A 7,676-nucleotide genomic window follows, 5' to 3' on the forward strand; every position below is an offset into this window, starting at 1 on the left:
ATTACCATACCTCTGTGCAAGTAATTCCCTAATTGGCCCGGCCAATTCTACAGCTTCTAATGGTCCCCATTCTATGACCCTAGGTACTTCAACAGCTTTAGAATGAAGAGTATGCAAGCCCCTTTGGTATTTTGGATAATCTATCCAAAGTCTGTCAAATCTCAAGTTCGGGTGCAAATCTTCCAAGTGCATATCAGAAAATGTCATGACTGGATGAGGTATATGTTATTTGTAGTAGTTATCCACCTCCTGTTGTTCTGCATTCTCAGCAGGAGCATTGCGAGCTTGGGATGAAGATTCACCCCTTTCAGTCTGCAAAACACATCAAACACAATTTTTGTGCATCCAAATATGCATTAGTGTCAGCAAAATCATCAATCAAAATAATTACAATGACATGATCAATTTATACCAAACTTAAGCTCATTTTCATATTTTCATCAAATCTACACTTTTTCAAATAAGCATATACGAAAATGTTCGCCAAGTTCATAAGCATTCAACTCAAATAACATGTCAAAATAATCATCACTAGCAATTAAACAAGTTTCAAATGGCATTATCTCTCAAAAATCAAGTTCATGAATTTTAGACTTGAAAAAGTCCACTTTAATTCTCAAAATCATGTTTAGGCTCAAAGTTTGGATCATTTAACTACCTAAACATGTTACACTACTTAATTTAGCAACAATTCATGACAAAAATCGGCCATAAACTGTTTATATCAAAAAGCCCCAAATTTGCTCAAGAACACAAATCCTAGATTACTCAAAATTTGAAGTTTAAGGCTTCTAATCATGTTAAATAGCATCAATCTTGGTTATTCAAGCATAATACATAAATAATTTAAATATAATTACACTAAAAAGCATCAAAATCAAATTGGGTATAAAATTGCTCAAGAACACTAATTTTCGGATTAAATGGTGTTTATGTGTAGAAATTTACCGTTTTTCTTGAGTAATTCCTTGATAGCATCCTTCTCAACATGATTTTAGTAAAAGATTTGATGATTAACGGTCAAAAATTGCGAATTTGGTGTGTGTTTTTCGGGTTTTTTCGGGTTTATTTCGCAGTTTATGTGGTGTGGGGATGGGGACTGATCAGTTCAGCTCGTTTTATTTTTTTCTGGGTTTTGGATCCTCCGCGACTTGCGGTGTTTTTACCCTTCAAACTCCGCGAGTCGCGGAGTTTGTAATTTTTTTTTAAACATCTTATACTAATTAAAACAATTAAATAATTAATTTTAAAATTTTGTTTCCCTTGTTATTTAGGACGACGTCGTTTCGGATCGATGTCCTAGTCCGTACTTCGAAAAAAATTTAAAATTTGTCTTTTTGTAGCGATTGTTTTAAAAGCTAAGATTTTTGGGTTTTTTTTAATGTTTTTGGCATACTTTAATTCAATAAGATTAAAAATAATGATAATAAAAGTTCTAGTCCCTCCCTCGGGTAAAGCAATTTCGGTTCAACGACCTAGTCTTCAACTTACGACGAATTTTAAAAATCATATTTTTAACTTAATGAGATAAAGTAAATTTTTGTTTTTAAATTCACACCAAACTTAAAATAAAATTACATAAAATTCAAAATTAATATTAAAAATTCACACCAAACTTACAATTTAAAATGCATAAAAATAAAATTCATATTTTAAAAATTAAAAATTCACACCAAACTTAATTTAAAAATTCATATCATAAATTCACACCAAACTTATATTAATTTTTCAAATATTTACATTTTTAAATATATTGTTTTTATAAAGTTTACAATATTAATTTAAGATTTATATATTAATTTTAAAAACATGGTAAAAATAAAATTAAAAATCTTTTTGGCTTTTTATCCCACTTTAATCAATCAAATATTATCAAAAATATGCGCCCCTCTTTTTGGTAAAGTAATTTCGGTGCCATGACCTAATTTAACTCATGACGAATTTTTGAAATATTTTGGGTTGATTGATTAAAGATATTTATACCTTAAGAATAAACGTTAAATTTCGCCGTGATGTAATAAATTTTTGAATGATATCAATAATTTCGGTCGCCAAACCTAATTTTATTCAATACCAATTTAATACTTTTTAGCGAATAAATTAGCGTTTATTATCAAAAGGTTAAAAATAAAAATAAAAATAAAAACAAAAAAAACTGTACAGACTTACCTGTGAGATAGTATTCTTAGTTATATGATCTATCCCATTCATAAGATAGTCGGTTTAATTGGTTTTCCATGGCTACATAGGCGTAACCTCGAGCATTCAGTGTTTTTTCTTCTAAACATATGAACGGTCCGTCTCTGCATAAAGTAACAAATTCGGTATTTGAATAGGTTTGATTATTTGAACATTTACCTCCATGTGACCATTTTCCGCATTTGTGACATCTTTCTAGGTGTCGTGCTCTTCTTTTCGCTGCGGATTTTGATTTTCCTTTATCAAATTGTAACTTATTATCTTCGCATCTGGATTCTTTTCTTACTCCGTCCAATCTTTCTCTGATTACTGATACTATTTCACTCGGTAGTGTGTCATTATTACGTTTAGTGATCAAAGCGTGTAGCATTAGACCATGATTTAGTTCACAGGCAGTCTTCATTTCCTAAAAAAATAAAAATTCAGAATGGGGGGAGAAGACTAGTCCTTTAGGGTCTGCTAGGGAAAGACCATTCGGGTTCCATTTTCGAGAACTACACGAAAACAGACAATCTAACTCTAACAGAAATACATAAAATCCTTTAAAGATTTGATTCTCCCCACACTTAGTTAGCCGTGGTATCGAAATTGTGATTAACTTCGTTGTCAACTTCCATTGGACTATCTATGTAGTGTTTAACTCTGTGACCATTAACTTTAAATTCAATCCCATTTGAATTTATTAATTCTACTATTCCGTATGGGAAAACTCTTTTGACTATGAATGGTCCAGACCATCTTGATTTCAATTTTCCAGGAAATAGCTTGAATCGTGAATTGAAAAGAAGAACTCTGTCTCCTTCTTTAAATTCTTTTAAACTTCTGATTCTTTTATCATGCCATTTCTTCGTTCTTTCTTTATAGATTAACGAATTTTCGTATGCTTCATGTCTTAATTCTTCTAATTCGTTTAGTTGACTTAATTGTAGACGTCCAGCTTCATGTAAATCAAGATTACATGTCTTCAAAGCCCAAAATGCTTTGTGTTCAATTTCTACTGGAAGATGACATGCTTTTCCATAAACGAGTCTAAAAGGTGTGGTTCCAATTGGAGTTTTGTAGGCTGTTCTAAAAGCCCAGAGTGCATCCTCCAATTTAATGGACCATTCCTTCGGATTTGATCCTACGTTTTTTTCTAGAATACGTTTTAAAGCTCGGTTGGTATTTTCAACTTGTCCACTTGTTTGTGGATGATAAGCAGTGGAGATTTTATGAGTTACTCCATATCTTTTAAGAACTTTCTCAAGTTGATTGTTACAGAAATGAGTACCCCGATCACTTATTAAAGCTTTCGGTGTTCCAAACCTTGCAAAAAGACGTTTTAAAAAGTTGACTACAACTCGTGCATCGTTAGTTGGGAGAGCTTGTGCTTCCGCCCATTTAGATACATAATCAATGGCTACGAGAATATAGAGATTATTATGAGATTTTGGAAATGGACCCATAAAGTCAATACCCCAAATGTCAAATACTTCACATACTTGTATGACATTTTGTGGCATTTCATCACGTTGACTTATTTTTCCGGCCCTTTGACATGCATCACAGGATTTGCAAAGAAGGTGTGCGTCTTTGTAAATTGTAGGCCAATAGAATCCAGCTTCATAAACTTTTCTTGCTGTTAATTGAGGCCCATAATGCCCTCCTGTTGGTCCTGTGTGACAATGGTTTAAAATTTTACTAGCTTCATCTCCGAATACACATCGGCTATTATTCCATCTGGACAACTTTTAAATAGATGTGGATCTTCCCAGAAATAGTGTTTTATATCACTGAAGAATTTCTTTCGTTTTTGGTACGACAATCCTTTTTCAAGGAATCCGCAAACTAAGTAGTTTGCATAGTCTGCAAACCATGGGATTTCATTATAATCTATCTTCAATAGATATTCATCAGGAAAGTTGTCTTGTATGGCCGATTCATTTAGAACTTCTAATTCGGGATTTTCAAGACGAGAAAGATGATCAGCGGCGAGATTTTCTGCTCCTTTTTTATCTCGGATTTCAATATCGAACTCTTGTAAGAGTAAGATCCAACGGATTAATCTTGGTTTAGCATCTTGTTTCGAAAATAGGTATCTAAGAGCAGAATGGTCGGTATACACCACCGCTTTTGCTAGAACGAGATATGAACGAAATTTGTCCAAAGCAAAGACAATAGCAAGGAGTTCTTTTTCTAGTAGTTGTATAGTTCGTTTGTGCTCCTTGTAACGTCTTACTAGCGTAATAAATAGGTTGAAATCGTTTTTCAATCCTTTGTCCTAAAACGGCTCCCATTGCAAAATCACTTGCATCGCACATTAGTTCAAATGGTAGATTCCAATTTGGTGTTATCATGATCGGCGCATTAGTGAGTTTCTCATTAAGAATATTAAAAGATTTGATACATTCATCTGAAAAGATGAATGGAGCATCCTTTTCTAAGAGTTTATTCATAGGAGTGGCAATTTTAGAAAAATCTTTTATGAAACGTCGGTAAAAACCGACATGCCCTAGAAAACTCCTAACTCCTCTAACATTGGTGGGATGTGGAAGTTTAGCAATTACATCTACTTTAGCTCTATCCACTTCAATTCCTTCCTTCGAAATTTTATGACCAAGAACGATGCCTTCTTTAACCATGAAATGGCATTTCTCCCAATTAAGAACTAGATTTAATTGTTCGCATCTAATCAGCATTCGTTCAAGATTAGCTAGACATGTTTCAAATGTATCACCGAAGACTGAAAAGTCATCCATGAAAACTTCCATGCATTCTTCTATCATGTCGTGAAAAATCGCCATCATGCACCTTTGAAAGGTTGCAGGGGCGTTGCAAAGTCCAAATGGCATGCGTTTGTAAGCAAAAGTACCATAAGGGCACGTGAATGTGGTTTTCTCTTGATCTTCGGGTGCTATTGGAATTTGAAAATATCCGAAAAATCCATCTAGAAAACAATAGTAACTATTTCCGGCTAATCTTTCCAACATTTGATCAATGAAAGGTAAGGGAAAGTGATCTTTTCTAGTGGCGTCATTTAATTTTCTATAATCAATACATACACGCCATCCTGTTATAGTCCTAGTAGGAATAAGCTCATTTTTCTCATTTGTAATGACAGTCATGCCACCCTTCTTAGGCACGCATTGAACTGGGCTTACCCATGGACTATCAGAAATTGGATAAATTAAACCTGCATCTAGCAGTTTAATAATTTCTTTCTTAACTACATCTTGCATATTAGGATTTAGTCTTCGTTGGCGTTGCACATACGTTTTATGACCTTCTTCCATAAGGATTTTATGTGTGCAATACGAAGGACTTATTCCTTTAATATCATGAATCTTCCATGCAATCGCTGGTTTATGAGCTTTCAACACCGAAATGAGTTGTGATTTCTCATTTTCAGTAAGAGAAGACGATATTATTACAGGTAATTCAGATTCACCATGTAAATAAGCGTATTCCAAATGGTTTGGAAGTGGCTTTAACTCTAATTTCGGAGGTTCTTCTATCGATGATTTATATCGATATCTGTCTTCTTCTTTTAGCATTTGAATTTCTTCTGTTGTTGGTTCATATCCATTAGCTATAAGTGTAGCTAACATTTCAGCTTTATCAATTGGTTTATTACCTTCTCCTAAAGAACATTCTCCTGTTCCTTGTAATTCTGGAAATTCTTCTAACAATTCTGCATGTAAATCTATAGTGTGAATATAATAGCATGTATCATCTGCAGATTGCGGTTGTTGCATTGCTCTATCAACTGAAAAGGTAACACTCTCGTCCTCTATACTTAGGGTCAATTTCTTACCGAACACGTCTATCATTGCTTTAGCCGTGTTTAAGAATGGTCTTCCTAATATGAGAGGAACTTGAGAATCTTCTTCCATGTCCAGAACAACAAAATCTACTGGAAATACTAAAGTGCCAACTTTAACTAGCATGTTCTCCATTATCCCTCTAGGATATTTTATTGATCTATCAGCTAGTTGTATACTTATTCTGGTTGGTTTCAATTCTCCAAGGTCTAGTTTAGTGTATAGTGAATACGGCATTAAATTTATACTAGCACCTAAGTCTGCCAAAGCTTCTATTGAACTAAGACTACCCAGAAAACATGGAATTGTGAAACTTTCTGGATCAGATAATTTTTCTGGTATCTTATTCAACAGCACTGCTGAACAATTAGCATTCATAGTAACAGCCGAGAGTTCTTCTATTTTCTTTCTATTCGAGATTAGATCTTTCAAGAATTTAGCATATCTAGGCATTCCTGAAATCACATCAATGAAAGGAAGATTTACATTTATCTGTTTAAACATATCCAAGAATTTGGATTGCTCGGCTTCAAGTTTCTCTCTCTTTGTTCCATTGTTAATTCAATACTGAGACAATCTTTTGTCAAATGTGGTCCTCCACACTTCTCACAACTAATTCGTATTGAGTGAATATCCTTAGTCATCTTTTCCATTCGTCTCTCCACAGCTTCTATCTTTCCGGAAATGGAATCTAAGTCATGGCTAGAATCGGCTCTAGCTGCTTTAGATGATCTAACGATATCTTTTTCTTGGTGCCACTCATGTGAGTGGGAAGCAGTGTTATCAATAATTTTATAAGCATCAGTTTCGGTTTTCTTCATAATAGAACCACCAGCTGCTATATCGATGTCTTTTCTTGTAGTGATGTTGCATCCTTGGTAGAATATTTGTACTATTTGACAGGTGTCTAAACCATGTTGCGGACATCCTCTTAATAACTTTTCAAATCTTGTCCATGCCTCATATAGAGTTTCATTCGGTTTCTGTGTGAACGTAACAATTTCTCCTTGAAGTCTTACGGCTTTATATGCCGGAAAGAATTGTTTAAGAAAATTTTCAACTAAAACATCCCATGTATCAATCGCCCCTTCAGGTAACGATTCCAACCAATCTTTGGCTTCTCCCTTTAAAGTCCGGGGAAATAACATGAGATATATCTGTTCATCTTCCACTTCTCTTATTTTAAATAGTGTGCAGATCCTATTAAAGGTACGAAGATGTTCATTTAGATCTTCCTTCGACGCACCACTAAATTGGCATTCATTAGTCACCATGTGTAGAATTTGTCCTTTGATTTCATAATCTGGCGCATTAATGTCAGGATGAGTAATTGCGTGACCTTGGCCAGTGCGTTTAGCTCTCATTCGGTCTTCCATACTTAAAGGTTCCAGATTCTCCATAATTGAATTTGTTGAATCGGAATCACTAGAGGATTCTGATTTAATGGTTCGTTCCTCAACAATCTCCGTTTGAATGATTGGTGGTTCCTTAGGAAAGATTAATGGTTCAGGATCTCGGAATCGTCCCTGAATATTCTCCGGATTCTCAATTGTGAGGTCGGGTTCAAAAAATGGATTATCGGAAATTTGAACTGGAGTACTTGGTCGACTGGATGACGATTCTAAAGAAAAATCAACGGCGGTAATATTTGCTAGATGTCTTGATCTAGTTACAGGT

The 7,676-nt window shown here is 34.3% G+C and overlaps 1 non-coding gene across 1 annotated transcript; it reads left to right on the plus strand.

The window, feature by feature from the left end:
• Positions 1-6,908: 6,908 nt before the first annotated feature.
• LOC139851195 (small nucleolar RNA R71) lies at positions 6,909-7,015 on the plus strand. The gene has a single exon (XR_011760551.1). It is a non-coding gene; the product is annotated as a small nucleolar RNA R71 (small nucleolar RNA).
• Positions 7,016-7,676: the final 661 nt, after the last annotated feature.

Source organism: Rutidosis leptorrhynchoides, chromosome 5 (genome assembly GCF_046630445.1).
Source record: "Rutidosis leptorrhynchoides isolate AG116_Rl617_1_P2 chromosome 5, CSIRO_AGI_Rlap_v1, whole genome shotgun sequence".
Lineage (NCBI taxonomy): Eukaryota > Viridiplantae > Streptophyta > Magnoliopsida > Asterales > Asteraceae > Rutidosis > Rutidosis leptorrhynchoides.